Here is an 8655-nt window from a genome sequence, read left to right as displayed (position 1 = left end):
AGAAGAATAAAACACGAAGTGCTTGAAAAAAGAAAAGTACAAAGGCGCGCGCAAGCCAGAGCAAACGAACGAGTGGAATGATGGATAGCCAGGAAAAACTAATTTCAGAAGAAACGCTTGCTGCTTCATCCGCGGAGCAGACTCCAAGCGCGAAATTGAAATCTCAAATGGAACACGGCGAGACGATGCGTTGGAAACTATCGATAGTCGGTATCGCGTAGTGTCCACGTCTCTGGAGACTTTGAAATTTATTCCAGAATCATAACTCCAAAGCGACGTTGCATTATGTAAATGCTTTAAAGGCAACGATAGTTTCTTCGCGTTTACGTAGCGGTTGCCTTTGAACATTTGAATCAGTGGCTTCGATATTGGAATTCTGATGTATCAGCAGCCCGCAACGAAGGCCAGCGTGTGCGCATATTGAAATAAATCAAAGCTCGCCTGACATAAAGCCGACGAGCAGAAGAGCAGCGTTATATTTAAATGTCAAATATTATGACCGCCGGGTGGATACATAATTAATAATATTCTGCAAACAAAGGCGCTCCCAAAAGCTTCCAGCGAGTCCCTAAATTCCGTGATCAACAAAAGCTCATAAAGAACGGCTCAGCAGTTCGAAAATAATTTAACAAGGCAGATGGAAGAAAATTGCCAATAGAAGTAAATCATCGCAGCTCGCGACGAGACGCAATTATTCTGCACAAAGGGGCCGAAGAGAAGAATGGGACGTGCTCGTGCGAAAAAAAGAAGCGCGCAGATAATTAGATAAAGTCGTTCCCCAGAAGGATAACGCTTGTGTCTCGAGGAAAAAGCTATATACGCGCAAAAAAGAAAAGGGCTGGGAAATAAAGAGTAGAAAAGCTTGACCTCCCCCGTCGTTGCAGAAAGCTGCACGCGCCGAGCTTTCGAGGAATATGCAAGAGGAAGAGAGGCCAGTAGCGCAATAAATTGTCCGGAAAACAGGTCTTTTGTGAGCGCGCGCGAACGCTAACCAGGAAGAATGGACAACAGCGTGTGGCCGGCGGAAGCTACGGGTAAAGCAGCGATTTATAATGGGCCGCGAGCTTTCGTTATTGTATTTTCGACGCGATGTAGTAAGAGCGCGAGAGTCAGTCGTTACGCACAATTTTGCTTGGTCAATTAAGTTGAAAAAGTGCGGAGAAAAAGCTCGCCTACCTTCTGAATAATTATCTATCGATTATATTTTTAAGAGTAGAACGATGTATACTCAAAATAGTTGCTGCACACGAGAGAGAATATGAAGCTGAAGCGATTATAAACAGCGCGAGAATTCGTCAACGGCAGCGCTCGAGATAAGACGGCAAGGCGTGATCGATATGCTACGGCAGCGGCAGCGCGTTAAAATTATACGCGGCTGCTGAACTCGTTAAATATAGCTTGCGAGAAGGTGCTATACAAGGCTTTAATTAAAAACTGACGTGGAAACATGCGATTCCCAAGGAAACTCGATTTACCCGTAATCCGTTAGAGCGCAAATAAGAAATCCAAATTTCTTAATTAAACTTATTAATTGAGAAGCTCTCCCAGAGCGCTTTCGAACTCGGGATTGGCTTTATGTGTTGGAAAAAAATCGCTCCCTCTCGATTCAATGAAGTGGCGAACCTCGAGCTCGCGTGGGAGTATGGCAGTTTGCGAAAGTTTGCGCCCGCTACGATTTGCATGCTGACCTTCGACGGTCTTGCGTCTACTTGTATATACTGAATAACGGCTATGGATCTAGTGCTAAAGGTGGAAGTAGATTGGATCCATTAGAGAATTTAAGCTCTATCGCGTGCTTTAATAGCCGATCGGAATATCGGAAAATCAATACTGAAATTTCAATAGCATTTTTTTCAGCATGAAAGGTATTGAAGGAAAAGAATCGCGAAATTCGAAAACAGCTTCGGGATAAACATAGACGTTACGACGGTATAGGGTATGGGAAAACAGCCGAAAACTGCATTAGCAGTGTAAACAGAAAGTAGAAAGTGTAAACCCGCACGGCACATAAGAGCCAGATGTGCGAATCGACGCCTGCGTCTCTCGCGAAATTGATTTTGCGCAGTAACGAAAGGGCAGGCTTTGTAGTGCGTGTAATAAAACTACATTGCTAAATCCATAAAAGCCGTCGATCGTGAAAACAATCGAAACTTGCATTACACCGTTCGAGAAATACAGAGCGTATTCTCCGTCGTTTTGCATCATCGAACGGTGTTATGAACCGAATAAATTGAATATTATTTGCATAAGCATCTCAAGCTTTTTTCGCTTGTTTGGTATTGAAAACGCTGTACATTTTTTGTTTTGATATGAAAGTAGTTAACGACCGCCACTTCACGAGCATCGGCTAGAAAAGTTTGAATGGTATGTAACACAGCACAACTGAAAATTGATAAGTGACAGAGTTTTTTTTACAGCAAACTATTGTATACAAGCAAACATTTTTAACATGTACGCGGGCTTCAAAGGAAAAACAAAAAAATTTGCTTGAATTATGAGTAGTTATTACGTGATGAAAAACTGAGTCACGCGCGAGGGCGCACAATAGAGGCTAATTTGCGCGGGTAATTCAAAAGCGATGTTTTGTTCTCGTCTACCTATACAGGTATATCGAGAATCCGTCCAGTTGAATGTTTTTCCAATGGCAGCCAACCTGATAAACTCCCGATACAGCCCGAATAACTCGTTTTCCTCAGCTGCAGGATTTCAGCTGCCGCGCTAGTAGAGAACTATCCGTAAATCTAGTCGCGCGCGAGGATTTCGCTTTATCACGATAAACGCCGATAAATTGTTCCGCTCTTCCCGCACTGCTCGCTTACTTATATTCTTTCGCCCGTGCGTGCGCAGCGATGCTGAGTTTATCCGGGAAATTAAAATGTGGCGATGCGCTGGGAGATTGGAATCGAAAGTCACACAGAGAAAGAGAGAGAGAGAGAGAGAAATAGGCGAGACCGCACGATAGAAGAAATAACCTCTTTTGTCGGCTGGAGAGGGAAGGAGAGGGGGAGGCAGAGATAGAGGGCGTTGTGCTGCTGCATGCGAGCGACGTTCTATACCACTACGGAGGATAGGGGAAGTTTAATTTTCTTTGTCGCGTGGTTTTGTCCAGACACTAGCTGGAAAAGGATGTGTCGAGATTTCCTGATTGCCGCTGGGCTTGGACGGAGAATAATTATTTCTGTTTACTCTGGTCTGATTTTGTCTATGATTGCGCTGATAAGACTTATTATTGTTTGTCATAGGCGCAACTGGGAGAAAAAATTCTTACGTGATGAACGGTTTCGCGTTTGACGTCTCTATTAAAATCCATCAGGAAAGCGTAACCAGTAAATAATATACAACTCCCCAATGACAAGATCGATCTGGCTAAGAGTCACCCACTGTGGTATGCTATGCATGGAGGATCATCCACCACATATACCCACGCTGGAGAAGTAATTTACATACAATTTTTCAGAATTCGAATGCCGATCAATTACAATTATCCGATGGTATTTAATATAGCTACGAATAAGTGAATAATGGACTTGTGTATAATTGCGAGTATTTCAGTATATTGACGTCGGGTCAGCTCAGGCATTTCCTACATTGTAAGCAAATTTGCTGAAACTTTAATTAACCCTACACAACAAGTATATTAGCTTCGCGTTCATAGTTCGATTACCAAATTCAGCGAACTTAATCCAATATTCTGCGGATTATCTCTCGCGCAAGCAGCGAATTAGACATGCGCTCAATTGAACTCCCTTGACATAGACTCGGCATCTATATGATGCTTCAGCCCTAGACTCACACGATCGTCACGACAAACGGCTGATCGAGAAGCAAAGAACCGCTGCGGCGTAAAAGATATTCGCTTCGCTTCTCTCATTTCGAGAAACGCCCTTGGCGCTGGCGATAGAATCGCATAATGGGAAAGACGATGCGAGCAGCGGCGGCGGCGACGGACCGATAAAGTCGACGGCTCGACGAATCTTTTTAAGGCGTGGCGAGGGTTAGTTTGGCGGAAGGATGCTCTAGTCGGAATTGAGGGAATCGTCGGGGTAAAGGAGAGGAAGAGCTTGCGGGAATATAAAGCTATAGACTGGAACACTGAATCACGCAGGAATGTAAAGCTCAGAACGAATTTACGCGATTTTACATGGGAAGGAAAAATTGTTGCTTGCTTAAAGTGGGTGTGTATGAGCTCTTTCGACAGGCAAGTGTTACATTTTCATGATAACATAAACACGAAGCTTCGTACCCTTGAATTTGAATATATTCACGTTCTTTCAAAGCGAAACGCGACTTTCGTTACTTTCCAATCTCGGATTCCCATTCGAAAACTCGAAAGCCCTGATAAAAGAAGAAGAAGAAGAAGAAGAAGAAGAAGAAGAAGAAAACGACCGCAGGAGAAGTCCAACTTTCGCGCAAAGTCTCTCACGATAACGGAATGGAAAGTAAAAAAAAATCGACGCTATATACAGCGCTGTGCGGCAGAGGAGCTTTCCCGCGACGACACTCGAGACTAACAGAGGGAATCGAAAATCCAACTGTCTTTCTATATACACACTGTGCCTGGCCACGTATACGCGCTACGACAAGCTTATCCAGCAGCGCATAATCGTAATACTTAATCCGAAACGAGCAGCGTTAGCTCGACGAAGTATAAGACGCTGTGCAAACGAGACTTTTGGCCGAAGGATGAATCGAGGGAAATAAATTAATACTCCTCTCCTGTTGGCAGGAGTAATTACAGGGAAAAAAAGAGCAAGAGGAATTACGTACACACAGGCTCTTCTCCGTTTGCTCTCCCAGTTATTTCTTTCGCGCTGGACTGCGTCTTCTGAGGAAACCAATTCCACGAGATAGGATATAGAGGTACAGAGTGCGCAGCAGCAGCATAACGCATGATTGAATAAGAGAGAAAAAAGTTCGCTCGATGGAATGGTAATCATCGAAAGAGGAGCTGATGGGATATCAATGTATATATTCTGTGGAAACTCGAGCAGCAGCCGCTCTCGGCGTTTTTATTACGTAAGAAAAATTTGCAATTATAAAGCGACGCGGCGTGATACAACTTCTACGTTAAATCCCCTTAGAATTTAATTAGATCTAGCGTAGAGAAAGAAAGAAAAAACAAGCGCTGCACATCAGCGAAGATTTCCGTCCGCAATTTTTACCCTCCAGTAATTTTTCCCGGAAAAAGACGATCCGGCTCGGCCTTAATCAGCGAGGCGTCGTCGCGCATTACGCGTATAAGCTCTTGAAGATAATTAAAAAACTTGTTTATATAATACTCTCTGGCGAGCTGCGAGCCCGTCGAATCTCCAAATCTCTGCGTCGACGCTCGATCGGCTCTCTCTCTCTCTCTCTCTCTCTCTCTCTCTCTCTCTCTCTCTCTCTCTCTCTCTCTCTCTCTGTATACGTGTGTGTCTATATACGTCGGGGATTCCCGCGGTTGTTAATGAAGACCTCGTGGGGCTCGTATAAGACCGAGAGAGGCGCCAGCTCTTTATCGCGGCATTGTGCGCCGAGGCCTTTGTCTCGTGTGCTCGAGCGAGCGTTATTAATTCAGCTTATATTAGCGGGGAAGTCCACGAACCAGGAGGTGCTGTAAGCCGTTTGCTACCGAGTCTCCGACTCCAAAGAGGATTTTCGCTTGTTTGGATATCTGTCAGTCTGTGTGTGTGTGTGTGTGTGTGTGTGTGTGTGTGTGTGTGTGGATTGATTTCGGGAAAACGTTTATGGCTGCTCGTCGATCGTTTGAGAAACGCGAATGAGATATCTTCGTCTACTCTCAGGCTGACTTAATATTATAAAGTTTCTCAACGAATGAGTATTCAAGCTTTATAGTTGGAAGTCTTTTGGACATTTTTCTACTGCTGAATAAAAAGCAGTAGTTCCGAAGTTTCAAGCCCTAGAGCTCTTGCACTTTGTACCGTCCTCGGCTACTTCTCTGTGGTATACAGTAGATACAGGTCAAGACGACCGCGCGCAAGACTGAGCAAGTTCTCGAAAATTTCGAAATTTTCTCCCTTTAAACGTAGATTCAGGCTAATGAAAGTGTACTGCTTATACTATTATCAAAAAGCAACATCACGTGTGGAATACATTAGTTTTTCTTTTCTTCGAATGTGCATAACCATAACAAGTTTCGGGTCGTGTCATTGTTGATTTTCGTTCATACTTCAGCGACAGGTGTAACGTAAAAGCTGATGCAGGATACATGAGAATGTTAATTGGAATTTCGAATGAATGTATGCATGTTCCCTTCACCAACAGAAACAAGTAATCTGCTTCAACAATACCGACCTCCGCGTATATAATTTTTGCTCGCTACTGCTCTCTCTCTGCATTTAATAATTTTGCGCGTGCAGTAATTTAATAATTTAAATCCTAAACGCCAGTAGCGAGGAAATTCAGAAATTTGAATCGCAAACGCGCATAAATTCAAACAAGCGTTATTGCATGCCAAAAAATTAACAATAAATTGCGCATCGTTTTCGGCAACATATATTCCCCGAAACAGTTCGCACCGCAACATATCCGAATAGCCGACTATTTGTACATATAAATGTGCGCGTATACGCGCATTCTCGCATTGCAAAGCGCGCTAGTGTCCAAGTGGAGAGCGAATGTAAATGGTAGCTCAAAGTTTCGAAAGACCGCACATTCCGCAAGAGAATCGTCGGAATAACGAGCGGGAGCAGTTATCGGCACGTGCGAAAGCTCTTTCGTGCACTTGCGCTTACTTGCCTCACTGTTTCACGCTCGGGACTGAGATCGATTTCGCTGTACGCGCCGGCTATAAGAGATGGGAATTATCCGGCTGGAAATGGATTTTTGCTGTACAAAACGCGCCTTTTAAGGCGACGATTGATATGGAAACGAGCTGAGAGGGAGATTTAATGGGCCGATAAATCTGGCTTTTATGGCGGCTTTTGGATACCGGCTGCACGGAAGAGGATCAAAATGAACTTCTCGTGTGTGTGTGTGTCTCCTATCTTCGCAGTGGAAAATGCGTTGGAGATTCTGGCGTGAAGTCCGCGCTCGCTGGTAGGACGCAGTACCGAGAATCTTTCAATTAGAATCTAATCACAGCCGAAGCTCGATCCGATGAACGAATCAATCTCTCCGGGAACAGTGAAGGATTTCCAGCTACTCCTTCATTCTTCCAGCAAGCGTTGATAATTCGAACCGTCAGAGGCGCGATAAAACAAGTACCTCTCGCAGCAGATCCGGAAATTCCGAACACGCAATAAAGCAAAATTACAATACTCGATAAGAATTATAGTGCCGGCCATAGGCAGACGTATCGATAGCTCTGACAGCCAACCCTTCGAGCCTATATCTCCGGAAACTTTATCGCCGGGCAATAATTCTCGGCCGCCGCGTAAGCTTTCTCGTGCCCGTGTGAGAGAGACCGAACCTCCAGAAATATCAGCAAAATCCGTATACTCCTATATAACCAAAGGAAAAAAGAAATTATAGTCGATTGCGCAGACCTTTTGACTCGGCTATAAAAGAAGCGGATGAATTCGCGTAATAAAGCTTTTCGGCGCTAAAAAAATAAAAGTATAAATATCGTGTGCGACGGAAAACGCTCAAAATGACTCCGCGAGGTTCGATTATTCCCATCGCGACGTCTCCCACGTGGACTGTTCTCTTTTTTCGCTCGCGACGCGACGCCGGAATGTAAAAGAGCTCGAGCTTCGAGGCTCACTGACTTTTACTGAGTCAAGACTCTCGAGGATACTCGCGGAAGCCTATATACAGTCGAGAGGAATGTCGGGAAATGAGAGGAGCGAAAACGCGGGTGAGTTTCTCGTTTGTGTACTGTGGATTATTAAGCGAGGACTGCTTTATTTTAGAAGAGACCCTTTAATTGAAGTATCGTGAGGGTAAAATCTACTAGGCACATATTTACGTGCTTTTGAGACTGACTCGCTATCCTCGATGCAATTAAGAGGCTACGGATCACTAGTAAAATCTAATGGTTCTACAATACCGGTTGAAATCCAGTGAAGTAACGGATAAAGTGCTGTGAAAAGATTTTCGGCTCATTTTCTCGGCCTATTGACCCTCGTAAGCCACTGTCGCCGCTGCCGTATAAGTCGCAGTATATGGTAGGATGAGATTCCCATTCGTGAGACGATTTTTCACAGATGCTGCCGCCCATAATGAATTATATGGCCGATTCGGGGTAGGAAGGTTTCAAGGTCACTCGAGTCGAACGGTTTTCGGATTTTCGGAATTTCTCTTTACGCGTGCTTGGTTTTCGGAAATTCGCTTGTTTGTCGCTGCGAGTTTTCTAATTAAGGAGAGTACGGAGCCGATAGCTCGATGACGACTGTTTTTTTTCTTTTATGAAGCTTCGATGGCTCAACTTTCTCGAAGAAAATATTCAAACTTCCGACGAGTAGAACAAGTCTGCTTAGGTCAGACGGTGCGTAAAATTGAACAGTAGTTGCTGTCCCGTGTCAGCGGTCTACCGCGCTTTCGCTTCACGCGCGGCATTGTACGGTACATGCACATGAACACGAGGAACAAATTAACGGAGCGCATTGTTCCGATTTGTGGACTCGCGTATGGTAAATGGTTTTTAAATTAGAAAGTTTTCGATGCGATATGATTCTGTAGAATTGTTTGGCGTTTAAGATCATACGAATTAGT

This window comes from Nasonia vitripennis, chromosome 2 (genome assembly GCF_009193385.2).
Source record: "Nasonia vitripennis strain AsymCx chromosome 2, Nvit_psr_1.1, whole genome shotgun sequence".
Classification (NCBI taxonomy): Eukaryota; Metazoa; Arthropoda; class Insecta; order Hymenoptera; family Pteromalidae; genus Nasonia; species Nasonia vitripennis.
This window is presented reverse-complemented; position numbering follows the sequence as displayed.